Genomic DNA, 14,651 nt, shown 5'->3' with positions numbered 1-14,651 from the left:
GCGCAAAATCGCGATTTTCCGAAAAAAGAGCCCCGAACCCGATTCTGAGAAAACCCACTGGGTACACTCCTAGTGACCTGACGGACGCACCCTAGAAGTTTCAGAGCCCTCGGGCTACGTTTTGTGGAGTTACGGCCAGTTTAATGAGGGACTAAATACAGGCAAAATTTCCTATGAAAACATGCCCGCGCAAAATTGTGATTTTCCAAGAAAAGAGCCCCGAACCCGATTCTGAGAAAACCCACTGGGGACGCTCCTAGTGACCTGACGGACGCACCCTAGAAGTTTCAGAGCCCTCGGGCTACGTTTTGTGGAGTTACGGCCAGTTTAATGAGGGGCTAAATACAGGCAAAATTTCCTATGAAAACATGCCCGCGCAAAATCGCAATTTTCCGAAAAAAGTACCCCGAACCCGATTCTGAGAAAACCCACTGGGGACGCTCCTAGTGACCTGACGGACGCACCCTAGAAGTTTCAGAGCCCTCGGGCTACGTTTTGTGGAGTTATGGCCAGTTTAATGAGGGACTAAATACAGGCAAAATTTCCTATGAAAACATGCCCGCGCAAAATTGTGATTTTCCGAAAAAAGTATCCCAAACCCGATTCTGAGAAAACCCACTGGGGACGCTCCTAGTGACCTGACGGATGCACCCTAGAAGTTTCAGAGCCCTCGGGCTACGTTTTGTGGAGTTACAGCCAGTTTAATGAGGGGCTAAATACAGGCAAAATTTCCTATGAAAACATGCCCGCGCAAAATCGCAATTTTCCGAAAAAAGAGCCCCGAACCCGATTTTGAGAAAACCCACTGGGGACGCTCCTAGTGACCTGACGGACGCACCCTAGAAGTTTCAGAGCCCTCGGGCTACGTTTTGTGGAGTTACGGCCAGTTTAATGAGGGACTAAATACAGGCAAAATTTCCTATGAAAACATGCCCGCGCAAAATTGCGATTTTCCGAAAAAAGTACCCCGAACCCGATTCTGAGAAAACCCACTGGGGACGCTCCTAGTGACCTGACGGACGCACCCTAGAAGTTTCAGAGCCCTCGGGCTACGTTTTGTGGAGTTACGGCCAGTTTAATGAGGGGCTAAATACAGGCAAAATTTCCTATGAAACATGCCCGCGCAAAATCGCAATTTTCCGAAAAAAGAGCCCCGAACCCGATTTTGAGAAAACCCACTGGGGACGCTCCTAGTGACCTGACGGACGCAACCTAGAAGTTTCAGAGCCCTCGGGCTACGTTTTGTGGAGTTACGGCCAGTTTAATGAGGGACTAAATACAGGCAAAATTTCCTATGAAAACATGCCCGCGCAAAATTGCGATTTTCCGAAAAAAGTACCCCGAACCCGATTCTGAGAAAACCCACTGGGGACGTCCTAGTGACCTGACGGACGCACCCTAGAAGTGTCAGAGCCCTCGGGCTACGTTTTGTGGAGTTACGGCCAGTTTAATGAGGGGCTAAATACAGGCAAAATTTCCTATGAAACATGCCCGCGCAAAATCGCGATTTTCCGAAAAAAGAGCCCCAAACCCGATTCTGAGAAAACCCATTGGGCACGCTCCTAGTGACCTGACGGACGCACCCTAGAAGTTTCAGAGCCCTCGGGCTAAGTTTTGTGGAGTTACGGCCAGTTTAATGAGGGGCTAAATACAGGCAAAATTTCCTATGAAAACATGCCCGCGCAAAATCGCAATTTTCCGAAAAAAGAGCCCCGAACCCGATTTTGAGAAAACCCACTGGGGACGCTCCTAGTGACCTAAGGGACGCACCCTAGAAGTTTCAGAGCCCTCGGGCTACGTTTTGTGGAGTTACGGCCAGTTTAATGAGGGGCTAAATACAGGCAAAATTTCCTATGAAAACATGCCCGCGCAAAATTGCGATTTTCCGAAAAAAGAGCCCCGAACCCGATTCTGAGAAAACCCACTGGGGACGCTCCTAGTGACCTGACGGACGCACCCTAGAAGTTTCAGAGCCCTCGGGCTACGTTTTGTGGAGTTACGGCCAGTTTAATGAGGGGCTAAATACAGGCAAAATTTCCTATGAAAACATGCCCGCGCAAAATCGCAATTTTCCGAAAAAAGAGCCCCGAACCCGATTTTGAGAAAACCCACTGGGGACGCTCCTAGTGACCTAAGGGAAGCACCCTAGAAGTTTCAGAGCCCTCGGGCTTCGTTTTGTGGAGTTATGGCCAGTTTAATGAGGGGCTAAATACAGGCAAAATTTCCTATGAAAACATGCCCGCGCAAAATCGCGATTTTCCGAAAAAAGAGCCCCGAACCCGATTCTGAGAAAACCCACTGGGTACACTCCTAGTGACCTGACGGACGCACCCTAGAAGTTTCAGAGCCCTCGGGCTACGTTTTGTGGAGTTATGGCCAGTTTAATGAGGGGCTAAATACAGGCAAAATTTCCTATGAAAACATGCCCGCGCAAAATTGCGATTTTCCGAAAAAATTACCCCGAACCCGATTCTGAGAAAACCCACTGGGGACGCTCCTAGTGACCTGACGGACGCACCCTAGAAGTTTCAGAGCCCTCGAGCTTCGTTTTGTGGAGTTATGGCCAGTTTAATGAGGGGCTAAATACAGGCAAAATTTCCTATGAAAACATGCCCGCGCAAAATCGCGATTTTCCGAAAAAAGAGCCCCGAACCCGATTCTGAGAAAACCCACTGGGTACACTCCTAGTGACCTGACGGACGCACCCTAGAAGTTTCAGAGCCCTCGGGCTACGTTTTGTGGAGTTATGGCCAGTTTAATGAGGGGCTAAATACAGGCAAAATTTCCTATGAAAACATGCCCGCGCAAAATTGCGATTTTCCGAAAAAAGAGCCCCGAACCCGATTTTGAGAAAACCCACTGGGGACGCTCCTAGTGACCTGACGGATGCACCCTAGAAGTTTCAGAGCCCTCGGGCTACGTTTTGTGGAGTTACAGCCAGTTTAATGAGGGGCTAAATACAGGCAAAATTTCCTATGAAAACATGCCCGCGCAAAATCGCGATTTTCCGAAAAAAGAGCCCCGAACCCGATTCTGAGAAAACCCACTGGGTACACTCCTAGTGACCTGACGGACGCACCCTAGAAGTTTCAGAGCCCTCGGGCTACGTTTTGTGGAGTTACGGCCAGTTTAATGAGGGGCTAAATACAGGCAAAATTTCCTAAGAAAACATGCCCGCGCAAAATCGCAATTTTCCGAAAAAAGAGCCCCGAACCCGATTCTGAGAAAACCCACTGGGGACGCTCCTAGTGACCTAAGGGACGCACCCTAGAAGTTTCAGAGCCCTCGGGCTACGTTTTGTGGAGTTACGGCCAGTTTAATGAGGGGCTAAATACAGGCAAAATTTCCTATGAAAACATGCCCGTGCAAAATCGCAATTTTCCGAAAAAAGAGCCCCGAACCCGATTCTGAGAAAACCCACTGGGGACGCTCCTAGTGACCTGACGGACGCACCCTAGAAGTTTCAGAGCCCTCGGGCTACGTTTTGTGGAGTTACGGCCAGTTTAATGAGGGGCTAAATACAGGCAAAATTTCCTATGAAAACATGCCCGCGCAAAATCGCAATTTTCCGAAAAAAGAGCCCCGAACCCGATTTTGAGAAAACCCACTGGGGACGCTCCTAGTGACCTGACGGACGCAACCTAGAAGTTTCAGAGCCCTCGGGCTACGTTTTGTGGAGTTACGGCCAGTTTAATGAGGGACTAAATACAGGCAAAATTTCCTATGAAAACATGCCCGCGCAAAATTGCGATTTTCCGAAAAAAGTTCCCCGAACCCGATTCTGAGAAAACCCACTGGGGACGTCCTAGTGACCTGACGGACGCACCCTAGAAGTGTCAGAGCCCTCGGGCTACGTTTTGTGGAGTTACGGCCAGTTTAATGAGGGGCTAAATACAGGCAAAATTTCCTATGAAACATGCCCGCGCAAAATCGCGATTTTCCGAAAAAAGAGCCCCAAACCCGATTCTGAGAAAACCCATTGGGCACGCTCCTAGTGACCTGACGGACGCACCCTAGAAGTTTCAGAGCCCTCGGGCTACGTTTTGTGGAGTTACAGCCAGTTTAATGAGGGGCTAAATACAGGCAAAATTTCCTATGAAAACATGCCCGCGCAAAATCGCGATTTTCCGAAAAAAGTACCCCGAACCCGATTCTGAGAAAACCCACTGGGGACGCTCCTAGTGACCTAAGGGACGCACCCTAGAAGTTTCAGAGCCCTCGGGCTACGTTTTGTGGAGTTACGGCCAGTTTAATGAGGGGCTAAATACAGGCAAAATTTCCTATGAAAACATGCCCGCGCAAAATCGCAATTTTCCGAAAAAAGTACCCCGAACCCGATTTTGAGAAAACCCACTGGGGACGCTCCTAGTGACCTAAGGGACGCACCCTAGAAGTTTCAGAGCCCTCGGGCTACGTTTTGTGGAGTTACGGCCAGTTTAATGAGGGGCTAAATACAGGCAAAATTTCCTATGAAAACATGCCCGCGCAAAATTGCGATTTTCCGAAAAAAGAGCCCCGAACCCGATTCTGAGAAAACCCACTGGGGACGCTCCTAGTGACCTGACGGACGCACCCTAGAAGTTTCAGAGCCCTCGGGCTACGTTTTGTGGAGTTACGGCCAGTTTAATGAGGGGCTAAATACAGGCAAAATTTCCTATGAAAACATGCCCGCGCAAAATCGCAATTTTCCGAAAAAAGAGCCCCGAACCCGATTTTGAGAAAACCCACTGGGGACGCTCCTAGTGACCTAAGGGACGCACCCTAGAAGTTTCAGAGCCCTCGGGCTTCGTTTTGTGGAGTTATGGCCAGTTTAATGAGGGGCTAAATACAGGCAAAATTTCCTATGAAAACATGCCCGCGCAAAATCGCGATTTTCCGAAAAAAGAGCCCCGAACCCGATTCTGAGAAAACCCACTGGGTACACTCCTAGTGACCTGACGGACGCACCCTAGAAGTTTCAGAGCCCTCGGGCTACGTTTTGTGGAGTTATGGCCAGTTTAATGAGGGGCTAAATACAGGCAAAATTTCCTATGAAAACATGCCCGCGCAAAATTGCGATTTTCCGAAAAAATTACCCCGAACCCGATTCTGAGAAAACCCACTGGGGACGCTCCTAGTGACCTGACGGACGCACCCTAGAAGTTTCAGAGCCCTCGAGCTTCGTTTTGTGGAGTTATGGCCAGTTTAATGAGGGGCTAAATACAGGCAAAATTTCCTATGAAAACATGCCCGCGCAAAATCGCGATTTTCCGAAAAAAGAGCCCCGAACCCGATTCTGAGAAAACCCACTGGGTACACTCCTAGTGACCTGACGGACGCACCCTAGAAGTTTCAGAGCCCTCGGGCTACGTTTTGTGGAGTTATGGCCAGTTTAATGAGGGGCTAAATACAGGCAAAATTTCCTATGAAAACATGCCCGCGCAAAATTGCGATTTTCCGAAAAAAGAGCCCCGAACCCGATTTTGAGAAAACCCACTGGGGACGCTCCTAGTGACCTGACGGATGCACCCTAGAAGTTTCAGAGCCCTCGGGCTACGTTTTGTGGAGTTACAGCCAGTTTAATGAGGGGCTAAATACAGGCAAAATTTCCTATGAAAACATGCCCGCGCAAAATCGCGATTTTCCGAAAAAAGAGCCCCGAACCCGATTCTGAGAAAACCCACTGGGTACACTCCTAGTGACCTGACGGACGCACCCTAGAAGTTTCAGAGCCCTCGGGCTACGTTTTGTGGAGTTACGGCCAGTTTAATGAGGGGCTAAATACAGGCAAAATTTCCTAAGAAAACATGCCCGCGCAAAATCGCAATTTTCCGAAAAAAGAGCCCCGAACCCGATTCTGAGAAAACCCACTGGGGACGCTCCTAGTGACCTAAGGGACGCACCCTAGAAGTTTCAGAGCCCTCGGGCTACGTTTTGTGGAGTTACGGCCAGTTTAATGAGGGGCTAAATACAGGCAAAATTTCCTATGAAAACATGCCCGCGCAAAATCGCAATTTTCCGAAAAAAGAGCCCCGAACCCGATTCTGAGAAAACCCACTGGGGACGCTCCTAGTGACCTGACGGACGCACCCTAGAAGTTTCAGAGCCCTCGGGCTACGTTTTGTGGAGTTACGGCCAGTTTAATGAGGGGCTAAATACAGGCAAAATTTCCTATGAAAACATGCCCGCGCAAAATCGCAATTTTCCGAAAAAAGAGCCCCGAACCCGATTTTGAGAAAACCCACTGGGGACGCTCCTAGTGACCTGACGGACGCAACCTAGAAGTTTCAGAGCCCTCGGGCTACGTTTTGTGGAGTTACGGCCAGTTTAATGAGGGACTAAATACAGGCAAAATTTCCTATGAAAACATGCCCGCGCAAAATTGCGATTTTCCGAAAAAAGTGCCCCGAACCCGATTCTGAGAAAACCCACTGGGGACGTCCTAGTGACCTGACGGACGCACCCTAGAAGTGTCAGAGCCCTCGGGCTACGTTTTGTGGAGTTACGGCCAGTTTAATGAGGGGCTAAATACAGGCAAAATTTCCTATGAAACATGCCCGCGCAAAATTGCGATTTTCCGAAAAAAGAGCCCCAAACCCGATTCTGAGAAAACCCATTGGGCACGCTCCTAGTGACCTGACGGACGCACCCTAGAAGTTTCAGAGCCCTCGGGCTACGTTTTGTGGAGTTACAGCCAGTTTAATGAGGGGCTAAATACAGGCAAAATTTCCTATGAAAACATGCCCGCGCAAAATCGCGATTTTCCGAAAAAAGTACCCCGAACCCGATTCTGAGAAAACCCACTGGGGACGCTCCTAGTGACCTAAGGGACGCACCCTAGAAGTTTCAGAGCCCTCGGGCTACGTTTTGTGGAGTTACGGCCAGTTTAATGAGGGGCTAAATACAGGCAAAATTTCCTATGAAAACATGCCCGCGCAAAATCGCAATTTTCCGAAAAAAGAGCCCGAACCCGATTCTGAGAAAACCCACTGGGGACGCTCCTAGTGACCTGACGGACGCACCCTAGAAGTTTCAGAGCCCTCGGGCTACGTTTTGTGGAGTTACGGCCAGTTTAATGAGGGACTAAATACAGGCAAAATTTCCTATGAAAACATGCCCGCGCAAAATTGTGATTTTCCGAAAAAAGTGCCCCGAACCCGATTCTGAGAAAACCCACTGGGGACGCTCCTAGTGACCTGACGGACGCACCCTAGAAGTTTCAGAGCCCTCGGGCTACGTTTTGTGGAGTTACGGCCAGTTTAATGAGGGGCTAAATACAGGCAAAATTTCCTATGAAAACATGCCCGCGCAAAATTGCGATTTTCCGAAAAAAGAGCCCCGAACCCGATTCTGAGAAAACCCACTGGGGACGCTCCTAGTGACCTGACGGACGCACCCTAGAAGTTTCAGAGCCCTCGGGCTACGTTTTGTGGAGTTACGGCCAGTTTAATGAGGGGCTAAATACAGGCAAAATTTCCTATGAAAACATGCCCGCGCAAAATCGCAATTTTCCGAAAAAAGAGCCCCGAACCCGATTTTGAGAAAACCCACTGGGGACGCTCCTAGTGACCTAAGGGACGCACCCTAGAAGTTTCAGAGCCCTCGGGCTTCGTTTTGTGGAGTTATGGCCAGTTTAATGAGGGGCTAAATACAGGCAAAATTTCCTATGAAAACATGCCCGCGCAAAATTGCGATTTTCCGAAAAAAGAGCCCCGAACCCGATTCTGAGAAAACCCACTGGGGACGCTCCTAGTGACCTGACGGACGCACCCTAGAAGTTTCAGAGCCCTCGGGCTACGTTTTGTGGAGTTACGGCCAGTTTAATGAGGGGCTAAATACAGGCAAAATTTCCTATGAAAACATGCCCGCGCAAAATCGCAATTTTCCGAAAAAAGAGCCCCGAACCCGATTTTGAGAAAACCCACTGGGGACGCTCCTAGTGACCTAAGGGACGCACCCTAGAAGTTTCAGAGCCCTCGGGCTTCGTTTTGTGGAGTTACGGCCAGTTTAATGAGGGGCTAAATACAGGCAAAATTTCCTATGAAAACATGCCCGCGCAAAATCGCAATTTTCCGAAAAAAGAGCCCCGAACCCGATTTTGAGAAAACCCACTGGGGACGCTCCTAGTGACCTAAGGGACGCACCCTAGAAGTTTCAGAGCCCTCGGGCTACGTTTTGTGGAGTTACGGCCAGTTTAATGAGGGGCTAAATACAGGCAAAATTTCCTATGAAAACATGCCCGCGCAAAATTGCGATTTTCCGAAAAAAGAGCCCCGAACCCGATTCTGAGAAAACCCACTGGGGACGCTCCTAGTGACCTGACGGACGCACCCTAGAAGTTTCAGAGCCCTCGGGCTACGTTTTGTGGAGTTACGGCCAGTTTAATGAGGGGCTAAATACAGGCAAAATTTCCTATGAAAACATGCCCGCGCAAAATCGCAATTTTCCGAAAAAAGAGCCCCGAACCCGATTTTGAGAAAACCCACTGGGGACGCTCCTAGTGACCTAAGGGACGCACCCTAGAAGTTTCAGAGCCCTCGGGCTTCGTTTTGTGGAGTTATGGCCAGTTTAATGAGGGGCTAAATACAGGCAAAATTTCCTATGAAAACATGCCCGCGCAAAATCGCGATTTTCCGAAAAAAGAGCCCCGAACCCGATTCTGAGAAAACCCACTGGGTACACTCCTAGTGACCTGACGGACGCACCCTAGAAGTTTCAGAGCCCTCGGGCTACGTTTTGTGGAGTTATGGCCAGTTTAATGAGGGGCTAAATACAGGCAAAATTTCCTATGAAAACATGCCCGCGCAAAATTGCGATTTTCCGAAAAAATTACCCCGAACCCGATTCTGAGAAAACCCACTGGGGACGCTCCTAGTGACCTGACGGACGCACCCTAGAAGTTTCAGAGCCCTCGGGCTACGTTTTGTGGAGTTACGGCCAGTTTAATGAGGGGCTAAATACAGGCAAAATTTCCTATGAAAACATGCCCGCGCAAAATCGCGATTTTCCGAAAAAAGAGCCCCAAACCCGATTCTGAGAAAACCCATTGGGGACGCTCCTAGTGACCTGACGGACGCACCCTAGAAGTTTCAGAGCCCTCGGGCTACGTTTTGTGGAGTTACAGCCAGTTTAATGAGGGGTTAAATACAGGCAAAATTTCCTATGAAAACATGCCCGCGCAAAATCGCGATTTTCCGAAAAAAGAGCCCCAAACCCGATTCTGAGACAACCCACTGGGGACGCTCCTAGTGACCTGACGGACGCACCCTAGAAGTTTCAGAGCCCTCGGGCTACGTTTTGTGGAGTTACAGCCAGTTTAATGAGGGGCTAAATACAGGCAAAATTTCCTATGAAAACATGCCCGCGCAAAATCGCGATTTTCCGAAAAAAGTACCCCGAACCCGATTCTGAGAAAACCCACTGGGGACGCTCCTAGTGACCTAAGGGACGCACCCTAGAAGTTTCAGAGCCCTCGGGCTACGTTTTGTGGAGTTACGGCCAGTTTAATGAGGGGCTAAATACAGGCAAAATTTCCTATGAAAACATGCCCGCGCAAAATCGCAATTTTCCGAAAAAAGAGCCCCGAACCCAATTCTGAGAAAACCCACTGGGGACGCTCCTAGTGACCTGACGGACGCACCCTAGAAGTTTCAGAGCCCTCGGGCTACGTTTTGTGGAGTTACGGCCAGTTTAATGAGGGACTAAATACAGGCAAAATTTCCTATGAAAACATGCCCGCGCAAAATTGTGATTTTCCGAAAAAAGTACCCCGAACCCGATTCTGAGAAAACCCACTGGGGACGCTCCTAGTGACCTGACGGACGCACCCTAGAAGTTTCAGAGCCCTCGGGCTACGTTTTGTGGAGTTACGGCCAGTTTAATGAGGGGCTAAATACAGGCAAAATTTCCTATGAAAACATGCCCGCGCAAAATCGCGATTTTCCGAAAAAAGAGCCCCAAACCCGATTCTGAGAAAACCCATTGGGGACGCTCCTAGTGACCTGACGGACGCACCCTAGAAGTTTCAGAGCCCTCGGGCTACGTTTTGTGGAGTTACAGCCAGTTTAATGAGGGGTTAAATACAGGCAAAATTTCCTATGAAAACATGCCCGCGCAAAATCGCGATTTTCCGAAAAAAGAGCCCCAAACCCGATTCTGAGACAACCCACTGGGGACGCTCCTAGTGACCTGACGGACGCACCCTAGAAGTTTCAGAGCCCTCGGGCTACGTTTTGTGGAGTTACAGCCAGTTTAATGAGGGGCTAAATACAGGCAAAATTTCCTATGAAAACATGCCCGCGCAAAATCGCAATTTTCCGAAAAAAGAGCCCCGAACCCGATTCTGAGAAAACCCACTGGGGACGCTCCTAGTGACCTGACGGACGCACCCTAGAAGTTTCAGAGCCCTCGGGCTACGTTTTGTGGAGTTACAGCCAGTTTAATGAGGGGCTAAATACAGGCAAAATTTCCTATGAAAACATGCCCGCGCAAAATTGCGATTTTCCGAAAAAAGTACCCCGAACCCGATTCTGAGAAAACCCACTGGGGACGCTCCTAGTGACCTGACGGACGCACCCTAGAAGTTTCAGAGCCCTCGGGCTACGTTTAGTGGAGTTACGGCCAGTTTAATGAGGGGCTAAATACAGGCAAAATTTCCTATGAAAACATGCCCGCGCAAAATCGCAATTTTCCGAAAAAAGAGCCCCGAACCCGATTTTGAGAAAACCCACTGGGGACGCTCCTAGTGACCTGACGGACGCACCCTAGAAGTTTCAGAGCCCTCGGGCTACGTTTTGTGGAGTTACAGCCAGTTTAATGAGGGGCAAAATACAGGCAAAATTTCCTATGAAAACATGCCCACGCAAAATCGCGACTTTCCGAAAAAAGAGCCCCGAACCCGATTCTGAGAAAACCCACTGGGTACACTCCTAGTGACCTGACGGACGCACCCTAGAAGTTTCAGAGCCCTCGGGCTACGTTTTGTGGAGTTACAGCCAGTTTAATGAGGGGCTAAATACAGGCAAAATTCCTATGAAAACATGCCCGCGCAAAATCGCGATTTTCCGAAAAAAGAGCCCCGAACCCGATTCTGAGAAAACCCATTGGGGACGCTCCTAGTGACCTGACGGACGCACCCTAGAAGTTTCAGAGCCCTCGGGCTGCGTTTTGTGGAGTTACGGCCAGTTTAATGAGGGGCTAAATACAGGCAAAATTTCCTATGAAAACATGCCCGCGCAAAATCGCGATTTTCCGAAAAAAGAGCCCCGAACCCGATTCTGAGAAAACCCACTGGGTACACTCCTAGTGACCTGACGGACGCACCCTAGAAGTTTCAGAGCCCTCGGGCTACGTTTTGTGGAGTTATGGCCAGTTTAATGAGGGGCTAAATACAGGCAAAATTTCCTATGAAAACATGCCCGCGCAAAATTGCGATTTTCCGAAAAAATTACCCCGAACCCGATTCTGAGAAAACCCACTGGGGACGCTCCTAGTGACCTGACGGACGCACCCTAGAAGTTTCAGAGCCCTCGGGCTACGTTTTGTGGAGTTACGGCCAGTTTAATGAGGGGCTAAATACAGGCAAAATTTCCTATGAAAACATGCCCGCGCAAAATCGCGATTTTCCGAAAAAAGAGCCCCAAACCCGATTCTGAGAAAACCCATTGGGGACGCTCCTAGTGACCTGACGGACGCACCCTAGAAGTTTCAGAGCCCTCGGGCTACGTTTTGTGGAGTTACAGCCAGTTTAATGAGGGGCTAAATACAGGCAAAATTTCCTATGAAAACATGCCCGCGCAAAATCGCGATTTTCCGAAAAAAGAGCCCCAAACCCGATTCTGAGACAACCCACTGGGGACGCTCCTAGTGACCTGACGGACGCACCCTAGAAGTTTCAGAGCCCTCGGGCTATGTTTTGTGGAGTTACAGCCAGTTTAATGAGGGACTAAATACAGGCAAAATTTCCTATGAAAACATGCCCGCGCAAAATCCCGATTTTCCGAAAAAAGAGCCCCGAACCCGATTTTGAGAAAACCCACTGGGGACGCTCCTAGTGACCTAAGGGACGCACCCTAGAAGTTTCAGAGCCCTCGGGCTACGTTTTGTGGAGTTATGGCCAGTTTAATGAGGGGCTAAATACAGGCAAAATTTCCTATGAAAACATGCCCGCGCAAAATCGCGATTTTCCGAAAAAAGAGCCCCGAACCCGATTCTGAGAAAACCCACTGGGTACACTCCTAGTGACCTGACGGACGCACCCTAGAAGTTTCAGAGCCCTCGGGCTACGTTTTGTGGAGTTACGGCCAGTTTAATGAGGGACTAAATACAGGCAAAATTTCCTATGAAAACATGCCCGCGCAAAATTGTGATTTTCCAAGAAAAGAGCCCCGAACCCGATTCTGAGAAAACCCACTGGGGACGCTCCTAGTGACCTGACGGACGCACCCTAGAAGTTTCAGAGCCCTCGGGCTACGTTTTGTGGAGTTACGGCCAGTTTAATGAGGGGCTAAATACAGGCAAAATTTCCTATGAAAACATGCCCGCGCAAAATCGCAATTTTCCGAAAAAAGTACCCCGAACCCGATTCTGAGAAAACCCACTGGGGACGCTCCTAGTGACCTGACGGACGCACCCTAGAAGTTTCAGAGCCCTCGGGCTACGTTTTGTGGAGTTATGGCCAGTTTAATGAGGGACTAAATACAGGCAAAATTTCCTATGAAAACATGCCCGCGCAAAATTGTGATTTTCCGAAAAAAGTATCCCAAACCCGATTCTGAGAAAACCCACTGGGGACGCTCCTAGTGACCTGACGGATGCACCCTAGAAGTTTCAGAGCCCTCGGGCTACGTTTTGTGGAGTTACAGCCAGTTTAATGAGGGGCTAAATACAGGCAAAATTTCCTATGAAAACATGCCCGCGCAAAATCGCAATTTTCCGAAAAAAGAGCCCCGAACCCGATTTTGAGAAAACCCACTGGGGACGCTCCTAGTGACCTGACGGACGCACCCTAGAAGTTTCAGAGCCCTCGGGCTACGTTTTGTGGAGTTACGGCCAGTTTAATGAGGGACTAAATACAGGCAAAATTTCCTATGAAAACATGCCCGCGCAAAATTGCGATTTTCCGAAAAAAGTACCCCGAACCCGATTCTGAGAAAACCCACTGGGGACGCTCCTAGTGACCTGACGGACGCACCCTAGAAGTTTCAGAGCCCTCGGGCTACGTTTTGTGGAGTTACGGCCAGTTTAATGAGGGGCTAAATACAGGCAAAATTTCCTATGAAACATGCCCGCGCAAAATCGCAATTTTCCGAAAAAAGTATCCCAAACCCGATCCTGAGAAAACCCACTGGGGACGCTCCTAGTGACCTGACGGACGCACCCTAGAAGTTTCAGAGCCCTCGGGCTACGTTTTGTGGAGTTACAGCCAGTTTAATGAGGGGCTAAATACAGCCAAAATTTCCTATGAAAACATGCCCGCGGAAAATCGCAATTTTCCGAAAAAAGAGCCCCGAACCCGATTTTGAGAAAACCCACTGGGGACGCTCCTAGTGACCTGACGGACGCACCCTAGAAGTTTCAGAGCCCTCGGGCTACGTTTTGTGGAGTTACGGCCAGTTTAATGAGGGGCTAAATACAGGCAAAATTTCCTATGAAAACATGCCCGCGCAAAATCGCAATTTTCCGAAAAAAGAGCCCCGAACCCGATTTTGAGAAAACCCACTGGGGACGCTCCTAGTGACCTGTCGGACGCACCCTAGAAGTTTCAGAGCCCTCGGGCTACGTTTTGTGGAGTTACGGCCAGTTTAATGAGGGACTAAATACAGGCAAAATTTCCTATGAAAACATGCCCGCGCAAAATTGCGATTTTCCGAAAAAAGTACCCCGAACCCGATTCTGAGAAAACCCACTGGGGACGCTCCTAGTGACCTGACGGACGCACCCTAGAAGTTTCAGAGCCCTCGGGCTACGTTTTGTGGAGTTACGGCCAGTTTAATGAGGGGCTAAATACAGGCAAAATTTCCTATGAAACATGCCCGCGCAAAATCGCGATTTTCCGAAAAAAGAGCCCCAAACCCGATTCTGAGAAAACCCATTGGGGACGCTCCTAGTGACCTGACGGAAGCACCCTAGAAGTTTCAGAGCCCTCGGGCTACGTTTTGTGGAGTTACAGCCAGTTTAATGAGGGGCTAAATACAGGCAAAATTTCCTATGAAAACATGCCCGCGCAAAATCGCGATTTTCCGAAAAAAGTACCCCGAACCCGATTCTGAGAAAACCCACTGGGGACGCTCCTAGTGACCTAAGGGACGCACCCTAGAAGTTTCAGAGCCCTCGGGCTACGTTTTGTGGAGTTACGGCCAGTTTAATGAGGGGCTAAATACAGGCAAAATTTCCTATGAAAACATGCCCGCGCAAAATCGCAATTTTCCGAAAAAAGAGCCCCGAACCCGATTCTGAGAAAACCCACTGGGGACGCTCCTAGTGACCTGACGGACGCACCCTAGAAGTTTCAGAGCCCTCGGGCTACGTTTTGTGGAGTTATGGCCAGTTTAATGAGGGACTAAATACAGGCAAAATTTCCTATGAAAACATGCCCGCGCAAAATTGTGATTTTCCGAAAAAAGTGCCCCGAACCCGATTCTGAGAAAACCCACTGGGGACGCTCCTAGTGA

The sequence above is a fragment of the Halichoeres trimaculatus genome, unplaced genomic scaffold (genome assembly GCF_033239565.1).
Source record: "Halichoeres trimaculatus isolate MK-OKI-2021-1 unplaced genomic scaffold, fHalTri1.1 fHalTri1_scaffold_14, whole genome shotgun sequence".
Lineage (NCBI taxonomy): Eukaryota > Metazoa > Chordata > Actinopteri > Labriformes > Labridae > Halichoeres > Halichoeres trimaculatus.
This window is presented reverse-complemented; position numbering follows the sequence as displayed.